This window comes from Condylostylus longicornis, unplaced genomic scaffold, assembly GCF_029603195.1.
Source record: "Condylostylus longicornis isolate FDR11 unplaced genomic scaffold, ASM2960319v2 ptg000038l, whole genome shotgun sequence".
Taxonomy (NCBI): domain Eukaryota; kingdom Metazoa; phylum Arthropoda; class Insecta; order Diptera; family Dolichopodidae; genus Condylostylus; species Condylostylus longicornis.
The window spans coordinates 6,548,282-6,565,257 of NW_026578007.1; positions in this window are offsets into that span (position 1 = coordinate 6,548,282).

A 16,976-nucleotide genomic window follows, 5' to 3' on the forward strand; every position below is an offset into this window, starting at 1 on the left:
TATTTTCAACGCATACAGAAATATCAATTTGTAATATTATAAAAAAAAATATGACGGCTTTATGCTGGTAATGCTTTTCTGATTGAATTTGTCATGCTGCAATACTATATTTATATCATGTTATTAAATAGTCACATGTATTTGCAATTAGCAACTTTTTTAATTACATCCTAAAGACAATAATAATTTACAAGTTATTAAAAAAATTAATGAATTAAATTATAATGAAAATTTTAATCAGTTTTACCGACTTTCTTAATTAAATTCTTAAGATTTTAAATATTTTTTAAGAAAATTGTATTTATTGCCTTTTCTTACGACTTTGTAGGGTTTTTCAGTACAATATTATATTTAAACATTGTGAATTTTTATTGTGAACTATTTTATGAATGAATTATTTTTATGGACCTTAAAATTCTTTAATTGCGTTCAAATAATTGTAATTAATTTTAGTTCTTTCTAACCGAAAAAATCATAAGCACAATTGAAGCATATAGGCAGAATTAATTACAAAATAAAAGCAAATTTATCCTTTATACAGAAATGGCAAAGTCATGAACTACTGTAAATCTTTTTAAAACATTTATATTATAAAAATTATATTATAAAATACAAAGAAAGTGACAAATATAGCAAGTGAGTACATAAAAATTAAATTTATTCATATTAAAAATTAAATTATGATTTCCCTTTATTGTTGAAAATGGAATTTTTCCTGTTCTTCCCACAGTAATTAAAACGAGAAAAAAAATAGAGTTGACCTTGTCAACTCTGTGATACCCGTACGAATTTGTTATCCTATGTGCAAATAAAGATGCCATAACTGACTAAGGGACACATTAATTTATGCAAAATTTCAATACTGTCTGTTTTTCAAAATACTGTGTGTGCCAAACTACTATTTAAGTTGTATGGCAGCTACCAGAAAAAGCTAAGAAATTTTAACAAATTTTATCAAAAACAATGGCCCTAGTAATATATTCGCTTGTGTGAAATTTCAATACCATAGCTTTTATAGTTTCTGAGATATAGCCAAATAACTTTTGAAGTTGTATGGCAGGTACCAGAAGGAGCCAAGTAATTTCAACGACTTTTATCATACACATTGGCCCTACTAGTGTATTCGTTTGTGTGAAATTTCAATACCACAACTTTTATAGTTTCTGAGATATAGCCCAATAAATTGTGAAGTTGTATGGCAGCTACCCGAACCCGTACCCCGATCATGTCCAATTTAAATAGGGTTCTGGCACTTACTACAATAAATCATTTGTGAAAATTTGGTGAACTTAGCTCAATTAGTTTTTGAGTTATCGTGGGGACGGACGGACGGACGGACGGACAGACAAAGCTAAATCAACTCAGAATTTGACGCTGATCAAAAACATACACTTGAGTCTATATCTAAGACCGTTATTTCTTAGCGTTACAAACGGTAAGGCAAATTTAGTATACCCTTCGAACATACGTTCGTACGGGTATAAAAAGAGGGATATTCAATTTGTTTCTTACTCTCTGCTGTCAATGTTGACTTTATTACATGAATCTTTGTCTTATATTATTGAGAATCTCGGGACAAAGACTCTTTACTCTTTTGTACTTATTTACAACGTTTACTATAAAAAATGTAATGAATTACTAGTTCATAATTCACAATATTTACTGAAACCATATAAAAGGTATCTATGTTTCTTGGGCTGTTCTTACTTATAAGTAAGTTAAGCAGTATATTAGGTGATTCTTAGACATTAAGCTACAGCTATGAAATATGTATAATTTTACTGCACGCTCATTATTTTCAACGCATACAGAAATATCAATTTGTAATATTATAAAAAAAAATATGACGGCTTTATGCTGGTAATGCTTTTCTGATTGAATTTGTCATGCTGCAATACTATATTTATATCATGTTATTAAATAGTCACATGTATTTGCAATTAGCAACTTTTTTAATTACATCCTAAAGACAATAATAATTTACAAGTTATTAAAAAAATTAATGAATTAAATTATAATGAAAATTTTAATCAGTTTTACCGACTTTCTTAATTAAATTCTTAAGATTTTAAATATTTTTTAAGAAAATTGTATTTATTGCCTTTTCTTACGACTTTGTAGGGTTTTTCAGTACAATATTATATTTAAACATTGTGAATTTTTATTGTGAACTATTTTATGAATGAATTATTTTTATGGACCTTAAAATTCTTTAATTGCGTTCAAATAATTGTAATTAATTTTAGTTCTTTCTAACCGAAAAAATCATAAGCACAATTGAAGCATATAGGCAGAATTAATTACAAAATAAAAGCAAATTTATCCTTTATACAGAAATGGCAAAGTCATGAACTACTGTAAATCTTTTTAAAACATTTATATTATAAAAATTATATTATAAAATACAAAGAAAGTGACAAATATAGCAAGTGAGTACATAAAAATTAAATTTATTCATATTAAAAATTAAATTATGATTTCCCTTTATTGTTGAAAATGGAATTTTTCCTGTTCTTCCCACAGTAATTAAAACGAGAAAAAAAATAGAGTTGACCTTGTCAACTCTGTGATACCCGTACGAATTTGTTATCCTATGTGCAAATAAAGATGCCATAACTGACTAAGGGACACATTAATTTATGCAAAATTTCAATACTGTCTGTTTTTCAAAATACTGTGTGTGCCAAACTACTATTTAAGTTGTATGGCAGCTACCAGAAAAAGCTAAGAAATTTTAACAAATTTTATCAAAAACAATGGCCCTAGTAATATATTCGCTTGTGTGAAATTTCAATACCATAGCTTTTATAGTTTCTGAGATATAGCCAAATAACTTTTGAAGTTGTATGGCAGGTACCAGAAGGAGCCAAGTAATTTCAACGACTTTTATCATACACATTGGCCCTACTAGTGTATTCGTTTGTGTGAAATTTCAATACCACAACTTTTATAGTTTCTGAGATATAGCCCAATAAATTGTGAAGTTGTATGGCAGCTACCCGAACCCGTACCCCGATCATGTCCAATTTAAATAGGGTTCTGGCACTTACTACAATAAATCATTTGTGAAAATTTGGTGAACTTAGCTCAATTAGTTTTTGAGTTATCGTGGGGACGGACGGACGGACGGACGGACAGACAAAGCTAAATCAACTCAGAATTTGACGCTGATCAAAAACATACACTTGAGTCTATATCTAAGACCGTTATTTCTTAGCGTTACAAACGGTAAGGCAAATTTAGTATACCCTTCGAACATACGTTCGTACGGGTATAAAAAGAGGGATATTCAATTTGTTTCTTACTCTCTGCTGTCAATGTTGACTTTATTACATGAATCTTTGTCTTATATTATTGAGAATCTCGGGACAAAGACTCTTTACTCTTTTGTACTTATTTACAACGTTTACTATAAAAAATGTAATGAATTACTAGTTCATAATTCACAATATTTACTGAAACCATATAAAAGGTGTTAAAATAATGTTGTTAAAACTATCACATGATCACACGCACATCGAAATTTTTTTTCTTATCATTCACCACAAACATTTTCCCAAAGGTCCTGTATATATTTTAACAAAATGTACTGATTTATTCTGAAAAACAAAACATGAAATTCCTTTTAAACCTATAACTTAACTTTACTATACTAATTTTCACCTATAATTATAAATTACAGAATAGTTAAAAGAAAAAAAATATATGTTAAAATATAAATGAAAAGAAATAATTAAAGAAACGAAATAAGAAACGAAGACAAAAAAAAAAATATTAATTATAAAAAAAAACAAAGTTGTTAAAATATTTTCACAAAAGGAATTCCTTTCAAAACCTTTTATGGAAAACTGAGCATATTTTTTTATATGAATAAAAAACTACAAAAATATTACTATAGAAATATCCTGAAAACAAAAAAAAAAAATATTTAATTAAATTAATGAAATATTTCTTATCACATTTAATTTCTGTTATTTTACCATTTCTGTTATAGTTTACAATTTTATAGTTTGCCAATCATTCTCCGCCAATGATAACCAAAATTAGTAAAAAAAAAATTATTAAAAAGTTAAAATAATTTACTTTTATAATAACGCGACTTTATACTCTAACTACACGCGTATATGTATTTATTCATAAGGCATAAATTGAATTGGCATAAATTGGCCGCAACATAACATTTACGGTACCGTTTTTATAAATACATCATCAAAGTTATTAATTTAATTAGAGTTACAAGTCGCATTATTTAAAAGGTAATAAACTACTTATATAGTATATAACCTATTAAATTATAGGAGGCAAGTAATCATCTGATTGGCATATCGATAATCATATTTTCATATATTGAATCCTTATATTGATTGTACATATTTCAATAGAATTTATAAGCGTTTCCGTTGAATATTTTACACTGAAAAAATTTTTCTTTTCCATCATAAATATAAATGAATCGAAAATAATTTAAAATAAAATCAAGTTGGTATAGCTGTTATATAGAATTCTTATTCTGCATACGAAATATTAATATTATTTTTAATTTATTATAATGAAACTGTTATACATATATAAAAATATATTTTTTAATAATTATGTTGTATTTGCGAGTATACTCGTATAAATGGAAATATTTTTTTTAAAAATATTTGCGTATTTGACATTTATGAATTTTCTTAGAAAGTTTTATTTTTTTTTTTTATAATAGAAAATTTTCTTGTAAACTGCATTTTTGTTTTCAAAACTTTATGTATGTTAGATATGCAAACATATTTGAAATTAAATATGGTGTTTAGATACTTGAAGACGCTAGAAAATTTGTTGAAAATATTATTAAAATGGTGGTAAAGTGTGAAATTTAAATGAAAATTCTAAAAAAAAAAAAAAAAAATTTCTATGTAATTTTTATAAGGATATTGCTGGATTTTAAACTAAAATGGAGAAAACTGTTAACTTTCTTGTTGGTATTCAATAACATTTAAATTTATAGGGGCAATATAATTGGATTTTTTTTTCTTTAATTACAGCATTTGAATATTATAGGAATGTATTGTAAGAAGATATTTGGATAAGTTTGTAGGAACTATAATTGTTAGAAATAAACAACAATATTGCAATGAAAATTTAAAAAAATTGCAGAACGAACAGATGTTAGACATGTGATTCACACACTAAAGACATTAAGATTAAAAAGGTTGGAAACATCTAAAAGTTAATTATAAAAGAAGATTTTTAACAAACCTCAATATTTATATACTCTCTATTATAATTTTCTCACTTGTAATTATGGGTTAATAAAATTTTTCTATAACAGTAACAAAAAGCTGTTCAGTTTAGCAAAATTCAATATAAAACAAAAACCTGAAACGAAAATTTATAAAATAAGGCGAAGTAAAATAGAAGCAAAGTTAGTAATTTGTCATAACAAAAGATTTCTCATGTTAGAATTGTACAAAATAAACACATGAGCAGAAACCTGTTTTATCTTAACAGTTTTTTTTTTCGTAAAGGAGAAAAAGCAAAAAATATTTCAACTTGTCCCCGAATGTCGTCAGGAATTTCATGTATCGTCAAAAATTTTTTGCATCACTTTTGCTTTTGTCAGATTTCACATGCTCTGGAATAAGCGAAAATTGTTATTTTTAGGTGTTCTAAGCAATTAAAGTGAAAGTTATAATTGTGAACAGTAAGAAGAATCTTCATAATATAAAATGGCTTAATTTTATGTGAAATTTGTGTCACAATATAGTATTTTACTCTATATTTGAAACGACCCATCATTTTCAGAAATCATAAAATAATATTGGGACTTGTTATTCCAGGAAATTCCAGATTTTCCCCATATATGTATGTATATTATTGCAAAAATGAGAATAGGTGAACCTTAAATGAGTAACACCTTTCACATTTCGATCTTTATATTTTTGCTAACCGATAAAATTAGTCATGGGAAAGAGGTTGATATAACAAAACAAAATTAGCACTTCAAAAACTATGGCGAAGCACAATTTAGAGTACTGGTTTTTTTCTATGTATGTCGTTTATTCGTCTTAGCCAGAATAGTTGCCAAATAATGCTCAGGCTTCTATTTTCGAAATCCTGTATTTTATTTGTGTATTCATTTTTTTTGCTAGCCAATTATCGGACTCATGCAATACTTGTGTTAAATATTTTTATTTCTGACTATTCCTGGATAAGTGTGAAGATTTCAGATGATTTTTAATCTGTCGAATGTCACCTTAGCCGGCTTCAACCTATTTTACTATTAAAATAATGTGTATTGACACTCTAAATTTTAAAAATTCTAAAATATTCAAAATATTTAACATCAATATTATAGGTTTTTAAATATAACCAACTTCAATAGCACGGCATTGTTAAATGTGACACATTAATCAACTTCATGACAATATTAAAACTAATATTTTTACAACCTTAGGCAATTAAATTTTAAATTATTTAAATATTTTATGTAATAAAAAAAAATTTTTAAAAAATATCTGTTATGCTTAAAATTTCTTAAGATACCAAATATATTTTGACCAATTTATGATCAAATTAAAAAAATATTTCATTTATAAAAATTTAAGGGGAGAAAAATATTATTTTTCAAAAGTTATTATTAAAATACCTTTGTTTGCATGATTCATGTAAGTTTTATACGTTACTCTTAAAAGAAAAATAAAATTCCAAAACATCCTACATGATTAAACTGAAGCCTGTCGAATAAATAAATTGTAGTAGTACTTATGGCATAAAATTATAAAAAATTTTCTATTATTTATTAAAAAAAAAAAAACATTTTTTTTAATTACATAAACGACTGAATTGTTAAAATTTTCAAGAAATTTTGAATTAAAATGACATAGTTTATAGAGAATAGGTTTTAGCGTTTATAAGCCACGTATCCCTTGTTCTATTCAATCTCTCTTAAAGTGCACTTATGAGCAAAGCATTCAATAAACTTATTGAAAAATTCATCCCTGATATAATCATAAATGGAAATTCGGGGAATAGCTTTGAGTTTATACAAAGTGTTTCGCATAATATGCGTTTTTCCCATGTTTTTTAAACACATTTGACACATCTTACCGAAAAAACTATGAAAGATGGAGGAAAATGTCATATAACACAAATTCTTAAGAAATTTTGAGTTTAAAAAAAAAATTTCAGAAAAAACCAAAATTTCTGATTTTGATGGGACTTATCTCGAAAAATATGGTTCAGATCAAATTGATTGTAAGGCCAAAAATAAAGATAAACAATAAATTATTTATTTATTGGTCGGAAACATGTGGTACCATTTTTATTCAATAGGCGTAGTCCGAAAACCAGTATGGTCCACCCAAACAATCAAAGAATTTTGCTTCAATTGATCAAAAAATCATCCCTGAAATTATTTGACAACTTATGCGGCACACGTTGTACAATTTTTGATAGTTTAACGAATTCAAATTACAAAAATTCAAAATCATAAATTATAAGCAATTTTAATCATGTGACAGTGAAAAAAAAATTTTGGTTTGCAACTGCTAGTTTTGCGCTATTCAACTATGATCCGATTGCTATCCTTTCACTATCTTAAAGTCTTCATAAACAACTTTGCTTTCAATTTGAATTTTTTTTATTATTTTTATTTTGCTAAATAAAATTAGAGCAATAAAAAAATTTTATTTTTTTTTATTTTCATTAAATTTTTCCTATCATTTCTAATTTATTTGGAGGAATTTTTTTTTCCAAACAAAATCATGTTCTCTATGCTATACGATACATAAACATATACATACTATGCATAATCCAAAAAGCTAATAGAAAATCAAAAATGAAAAAAAAAAAACAAACAAGACAAGCCGTTCACCATAGTATTTAAGATTTTAAATGTGCGCGTAACGCGTTTGTTTTTTAATTCAGTTGTTAAAGTTGTTAAATCGTTTCAAAGTACTAATTGGTTTTTAACAATATTTTAAATGCTCTACAGTCACAAAAAACAACAAAAACAAAATAAAAAAAAATTTAAAATAAAAATTCAAATTGACAGTCAACTTTAAATCGTGTTAACAACTTTAACTGTTAACTGTAGGCGATTACAAATTTTAGACACCATATCAAAAAGTAAAACAAGAAAAACAAAAGCAAGGTAAGGCATGATCAGAAGGAAGAAAAAATTTTAGCTGGTTATATTGATTAGATACCAGGCAGGCAATAACGAGCAACTTAAGTAGTTATAAATCTTGATGCTTCCAGGTTTTATAGATTATATAAAAAAAACAAAATCAATGCAACAACAGCATTTTTAGCTTTAAGTTCGAATCAAAAAGCAAAAAAAAAAAAAAATTTATTTCAATACTTGGAGGCTTGCATTTTTCTATCTCAATTCTCCTCAACTCTTTGATATTTTCAAATTGTATAGCAGTACATTTTCTATATGTCTATAAAATTTTTGAAAAGTGAGCAAAAAAAAATATAAAGGTGAGAATTATTATTTAATTGCGCACGCAATATTTTTTTAATAAACGTGATAATAACAAAATTGGAATTATTAATTGAAAATGAAAATTTTTTCAAGTTTTCATTTTTCAAGATAAACGTAACTTTTCAATTGAATAATTGAGCAGTTTGAATATTCGAAAGGTGATTTAATAATAAAAATAGTATACTATGCATATAATGTGGCTATAGATGTGGTTGTGTATAATTTAATGGTTTTATTACGCTCAATTGATTCGTACCTAACAAGTACGAGTATAAAATACTGTTGATTAACTAAGAATATATTTGCTATATATATATATATATGTATGTATATAGCTTGATTGCTAAAAACGCATAATAAAATCTAATACAATATTTAATATAAACAAGAATATGTGAATAATAATTGAGCAATAATTTTTGTTGATGTATAGGAAAATTTAAGATTCGAAGTTAGATTAGAAATTACAGTTTTAAGAATACAATAATGTTCAAGAACTTGTTGTATTTTTATTTTGAACATTAGTCTTTCGAACAGTAATAAGTTCTGCAGAGGATAACTGTCTGTAATCTAGGCTAACAACTGAGCTGTGTTATTATTGAAAAATTTAAAAATATTGAAAAGTAATTATTTAATTCCATGTTCCAAAGCCTAGAATATATAAGACAAGTTAAAAATAATGAGTTTGAAAATAAAAAATACTTGGAAACCCTGCAATGCACATTTCTTTTCGAAGCAAAACCTTTTTTTTTTAAATGGACCAAGTTTTCTTTTAAATGAATAAAAAAAACATTTATAAAGTCGATTGTCATTAGTAATATCAAATTAATATATTGTGTACACATGAAACAATACCCAATATAAATCGTATAGATTTTGTTGATTATATCACTTAATTTTTCTTGGATGTACCCAATTATCCCAGAAAAAGTAACGAAACACAATATTTTGGCTGGATTTTTTGATTTTTCTATACATTGTGCTAATGTATACGAGCTGATAATGTCCAGGTGTCATAGTAACCAGCTGTACGGAAGTATAATCAGTTTTTTGTAAATGTTACACATCGACAATGCATGCGATTATACAATTCAGATTAACCAAACGCTATACAATTTGGTTCATATTGCTCATTCAGCCGGTTTCCGTTGCACATCTTAACACATATACAACACAAAAAAAATAAACTAACAATTTGGAATTTAATAATATTAGTGCTAATTACGGAATATTTTAGAGCATAATGCTTATGATTTTAGTTAAAAAATCAAGTTTTAGTAAAATTTCCTAATAATAAGGTAATAGTAAAAGTAAAATAACAGTTTTGCAAAACGAAATGACGGTATAAAAGACAATAATGGTTCGAATTGAAAATCACGCTTCCTTTCTCTATTTTAATTTACTTGTATGCATAATTTTAGCATATTAACACTATAAATAACTATTTCTTCAAATGCATTAGCTTTCTACATAATAATATAGTACAACTGCTTACAAACTTTAACTAAATATTTCAAAACGCTAATTTTAAACCGTATTTTATATTTTTTAACGGATTTCAGTACTATTAAGATACTCAGATTCGGTAAAGAGAGTAAATTCCCGCACAGCAAATGAATTATTTTTATTTTCTCAAACATTTGAGGAAAAAAATCTTAATGTATGAATGTAGGTATATATACGAATAAAGAAAATCGAAGAGCAAAAAAAATATAAATTTGAAAAAATATTCAACTTACCGTTTTATGCGCCATCTGTTAGACAGCAGTGTTGACATTCAAATATGCTGGTTTGTTACTAAAATAAATTGAAAAAAATTCTTATTAGAAATGATTTTGCAGACATGTGAGTTTTTATATGTAGTGTTCTGCACAAAAAATAGAATAGTAGAAATAGACTTAAGATTCAATAGATTTAAAGGAATGTACATATACATAGGTAAGTAGTTTTAAGAGAAATGCATTTGATTTTGCTAATATCAATGATGGTAAAGCAGTTTAATGAAGACTAAAATACAATATCTACAAATTAAAATTATGATTTTTTGAACTTTTACTAAAAAAGGAAAGTACTCGTATTTTATTCTAATGGTATGTAAAACTATGTAATAATTTTTAATATCATTGAATATAATGTACTTTAAGAATAAACTAATATAAATAAATTCAACTTACTTTTGCGAAATTAAATAGGTTTAATAGTTAATGGTTATAATATTTTTGCTCTTTCTAAGTTGACGGCCCAAAAAAATATGACTTACAAGAAATTCACTGAATATTTTGTTTATATAAATTAAAGTGAATTATTCTTGATGAAGGTATAAAAACCGAAATACATGCGTACACATTTGTAAGTAAAATCAAATATTTGGATAATATTCAAATACTTAAATTAAACTACAACAAAAACCAGCAGCACTGTTTTATTGTTGTCAAAATAATTGGAACTTAACTAAAAGCTGATTTTATCTGATTACAACCAATTACTATTATAAAAATTTTCAACCAATGTTTAAAAAAAAAAAATTTTTTTAACAGCTTTCTAAATTTGGAAAGCACACATGCCCTGTATTTTTAAATTCCATAATATTGGATTGACTGCTATGTAATTTTAATTTTTTTTTTTGAGGAATTCTTTTTGGGAAAAATTTCCTTTTTATGTTATGCAGTATTTCGATTGACCTTCATATATTATATAAAAATTTTGACAATTATTTATTTCAGTTATTTCAACAATAAAGTGGACGTGTGCACTTAAATTGTTACTCTTGTGTGGTGTCATTATGCATAAGAAACATTAAAATGGAGGCATTAAACTTCCCGCATATTTATTGATTATAATATTGAATTTGTGAAATTCTTATATATTAAAACATGCAAAAAATTTCGATATTCCAAATTTTGTGGTTCAGTAAAATTTTCAAAAATATCGTTAATAATAAACTTTCCAATTCAGCAGTTATCAACATTTTTGGAATGAAAATATCAAAACTTGTTCTAATTTATTAGTTATGTGAAATACTGAAGCTTACCAGTTTACAATATTTGAAGAATATGGCTAGTTTTATCATTTGGATTATATTAATCGATTTATTATTGGATTATATATCGATTTTCAAGAAAAATTAGCCATAATTTCAAGTTAAGGTTAAAATTTCCCGATCGTTATGAATGTTCAAATAAGCTTGTATTGAAATTCATTTGAATTCAATGAATTGAATGAAAATTTAAAAAGAATCAATCGCCCAAATTTAAAATTTAATGTTTTTCATTTAAAATATTTTTTTAATATAATTTACAAATAATTTCAAAAATTTTTAATATTTTTACTTGTAAAATATTTATGCATTTAAAAAATAAACTTACTAAAATTAAATATAATTTTTAAGAAATATTTTTTTAAAAAATTCACCTCACTGTAATCAATACTTATTAATATTGTGAAAAGAATGCAAAGAATTTTTTGCAAAAAAAAAAACAAAAAACAAGGCAATATTTCTTTTGACTTTCATAATTGGCATTTGAACATTTCTGAATCGATCATTCAATAAAAAAAACAAGATATTTCTTGCAGAACGTAAAACTGGACAGAGAATATTGAGAAAATAAAACACGAAAAAGGAGTCAACATTTAAACGAAAAAAATAAAAATAAATAAATAAATAAACAAATAAAAGCGATCAAGTAAAAGCGTTTTCGGCATTTCGTGCCGACTTGTGTTATACCCTACACTGATAGTCATTAAAAGTTAGGGAATCGAAAAGCTTTAAATTTTAAATGTTTTCGTTTTGAATTTCGTTGGTAAGAAAAATTATTGAAGTTATGGCATGGTAAGCCGATTTGCAAAATTTCCCGCAAGGAAATACTGAAAGCATTAACAGAAAGCACTCTTTAGCAAAAAATCATTTCAATTCTTTATGTTTAACTTTTTTATTGGACAAAATTTGATTCAGTTCGGAACATTCTATACTAATCAAATCATATTGAGAAAAATGTCACTCAAAAAACTTAATTAGATATTTTTTTGAAAAAAGGCCCTTTTTCTAAAAAGATCTTAGAAACAGACTGATAACTATAATGCAGACTAATAACAGGATGTTCATATCTTACTAAAATGTGTCCTAATGTAAGTTAAATAAGAAATTTATTATTTAATGATTCTATAAACCCTACACTCTTTCAAATATTTTCAAAAGTAGTTGCTAATCTTTTTTAATTTGATAAGTTCGAAATTACTAATTTTGACTTAAGCTGTTTTTTGTTATTGCCATAAAATATTTTATGTGTTGGAATCGTTTCAAATAAATAAAAAAACATAGGCGTAGGGTGCAAGGCTTTTTTAGAATTCTGGGTCATTTGGTACCCAAAATACAAAATAATAAAAACAAAAATTCCACTACTAAATTATGTCAGCACCTATAACCCAAAGAAGCTTTTTCATACCACTATGGATCACCAGCCGATTCATATAATCCAATTTGTTGTCTATTTATTGCCTTTATCTTATGTGACTTTGTAAAGAGTGATTTAGTAAAGTTGGAAAATCAATATTTTTCTTCTATATAAATGTTTACACTATATATTGGGTTTGAAAAATATTTATCAGCCTTATACATTCCTTCGAACCTTTATATTTCAGATTTACTCCTATCGCTTCGTGCTTAATGATAACTGAAAAAAAAAACAATATGAAATCAAAATTGTTATCAAAAATGTAGAATTATTTATTAAACGCGGACCTAATATTAAATTAAAGAAAAAAATTCTTTTATTTTACAAACCCTTTGCCGAAATTTAATTAAAATTTTGAATTTACAGAGGGGCTGAATTAGATTGATGCCGTACTGACTGCACTACCACAAATTGTATCAGAAATCGGAATTATATAATTGCCAATACATAAACTTGATCAAGTTTAAAATTGCTGTAGGAAGATTTTAAAATTTGATTGAGAAGTTTATATTAAAAGTGCAACTAAACTAAATCGTATATATTTGTTAATACCCGTATGTAAACGTAATATAAACTTTCAGGTTTCATAATAGCATATTGAATAAAGGAACAAATGTACATATTTTTTAAATACGAATTGCTCTTCTCTGAGATTGGAAAGCACATTTTATGCAATATGAAAGTCTGCCTGTCATGACTTATATGGTACATAAATCTAATAAAAACTCTACTGCATGATGGTCAATTATAGTATTCCTATTCATATCAAAAATGATTCTTATATACAGAGAATAACAATAAAATAAATTACTATCAAAATTTACTTCCTCAACTTCAAAACAGTTTCTTTTAAATTCTAAAAAATCATCTTTTACAGTTAACATTAAATTCTGCATCGTTATAAATTATTTGCTTATCCTTTTTTTATTCAAGTCTTACATTGAAATCGCATAGTTGTTTAGTAAATATAGAAGTTCAGAACTCAATCAGTGTAACTCAGTAAACAAAAGAACAAATTAAACTATTTTTCGGAAAATAACAACAGCACAAACGGCACGGAAGTTTGTGCCTTTCTGTTATTTTTCAGAAAAAAAAACAGAAAGGCACAAACTTATAGTGTTTTTATCAAATGAAGATCTCAAGAATAAAATATCACTTTTTTTACATACTACAATTAAATTTTGATTGATGGAACGTGACTTATATTGATCTACGTCTGATCTCCGTAAAACGATAGAATGTAATAACATTTTACATCGACAATATTTTAAAAATCTTTAATAAAAGACATGTACATATGACTAAATACTTCTAAATAAATTTTTAAAATTAACACAATGTAATTGTGTAAACGAAAAATAACAGTTATTCTGAAATCATTATCAATACAGAACAGTTAATTGTTCTTTAATTCAATTAATATAGTTATTAAGTCCAACCTCACATACCATATAACATTTTGAATAACATCACATACTAAGTAGTTAATCTTTTAATAAAGATTAACTACGAGTAGTTATCGAACATCATTTTCTTGTATTAAGCATCAATTAAGACTGAATTTTGTTGTTTACTTGAAAAGTTAATAGAACCTCGTAAACGATTAACAAGAAATTAAGAAAAATTCCAAATTTAATTATGCGATGATCATTTAATCCTTATAATAAATTTATAACATTTTTATACGTCTTCTGTTTTTATGTTGCAATTTTCAATTTTAAAATTAAAAAAAAAATAATTACAACTTTTATTTATTGGTACACAGAAAGACCATATAACCTGTCTGCAAGGTTAAAAACTAAGATTTTATGTACATACCTACAAAATTTCATTTAAAAATTAAAAAAATAAGAAACGCCAAACTATAAACCATTAACTGGACGTTTGTAAAAAACGCAACTTGTCTTTTATATAGAAAATAGAAAAAAAAAATAACAAAAATTATTTTACATTACGCTGCTGCCTCTTAAAAGTGGCATCAAAATAAATTTTGATTGTTGCTAAATGATGTTTTTTAATTTAATTTTCAATTTTTTTTTAATGTCTACTATTTTAACATTAAACGTTAATCTTATTTGCACCATAGATGGTATTTAATAAATTTAATTATTTAAAAATGCAGCATAAATTGTTCGCTGCCAAAACTATTTACTTTATGACGTTATTAGGTCGAGAGTGCGTTAAAAAGCAAAGACACAAAGTTTTATAACACAATAAGACCGAATAATTGCATCACGCTGTGCTTCGCGCAGAATTGTATTAACGTATATATGAAGAAGTTCTAATTTTTTATACAAACGAAAGAATTCTTTTAGCCAGTGTTCCAACCCGTCAAAAACAAAATGTATCCCATTTCGAGAAGAAAATGTATTCAAAATGTATCCAGCCTCATAAAGTAGAATTATTATACTAAAACGGCTCTTTTTTTGTACAAATTAATTCATAATTAATATTAATTTGCTTTATTCAACAAGTTGAGTTTTGTTATTTATGGTAAGTTCTTTAAGAAATCACATACAACTTCTATTACATTTTAAATTGCAAAAGTTAAGATCAGAAAATTCATACATATGTCAATGTTCTATAGCTGTAGAACTCTGCGATTAAGACGATTTACCATGAAAACGGAAAAAATTTAAAAAAATAAGAACAGCCATTGCATTTTCTATAGCTTACACCAAAATATTTCTAGTACGTTCTTGTCTAAACACTCTAAATTTAAATACAGAAAGAGGCAGTTCTCATTCAATAAAGTATCTTTCTTACTTTCTTTTAATAAATTCAGAATTCTGCTTAAAAAAGCCAGCAAATAACATTTTTTGAATATAAAGCAATTTCATGATTTAATATTAACAGCATTTTAACAGTTTTGTTATATTTATTTAATGTCTCAGAAATAAATGTATCCACATTTCAGCGAAATTATCAAATGTACCCAATGTCGAAATTTGAACCGAATTGAATATCTTTGTATCCAAGTTAAATTTAAAGCAAAAAAAGTATCCAAATGGATACGTTTTTCCAGGGGATACATCTGCCCCACTCGGTTCCCTTGAAAAATTTACAATCTAATCTAAATGGATACAATTGTATCCAAGTGGGAACGCTGGTTTTGACTGACTTTCTCGGATAATTTCGTCAAAAGTTGTGCAATTTCAGTGGATATAATGTTACTTTGTGTTTATCATAAAATTACTATGTAAATAAGTGTAAAATAAATTTTTTGGACTCGCTTAAACTTTAAGGCCTATATAAAATCGAAATGTAAGAAGTTTGTCTTTCCGATTTAAAAATCAGTCTTGGTTTACTTAAATTGCATTATTTCTCAATTTTAAACTGATATGGCAAACAACATATTTTTCCCTTCTTAAGCATTTTGAACAAATTTCTTTGTAGATTGAGAACAACTGTCGAAAACATGTAATTATTCTAAAATTTAATTACAATTAATATTTGTCATTTATTACAAAACCTTTAATGCTTAAAAATACCTAAAATTACTTAATATTTAATTTATTACAATTCTAGCTCTTGTAATTTATTTAATTATTAAAATAATTTTAACTTGCAACACAAAAATTGATCATCTTATATACATTGTGTTAAGAATTGACCATCGTGACCACATCATTGGCAAAATGGTAAAACTTTCCAATAAAATTAAAACTGAAAATTAAAAAATAACAAAACCCAACAATAAAAACAGAAGAACAAAAATAAAACAAAAAAAAAGTAACAGGTGTTCATCTTTATATATTTCGAAAAAAATACAAAGAAAAACAAAATAAAAATTTATTCATTCACTTGATATTTTCTGTAAATAATCGCGCAATTCACTTTTATACTTGAAGTTAATCAACTCTTTGACTTTTTCCAACTTTTAACTGTTCAGTTAGTATTTTATTTCTTATTGGTTTTCTACTATTCTGTTTTTTTTTGTTTTTTCATTTTATTGAAATTTATTTTTAATCTGGTTACCACCTGTGCTGTGACAAATGATCACCTCACTTAAATAAAGAAAAAAAAAACAAAAACTAAATAGGAAAAAAAAATAA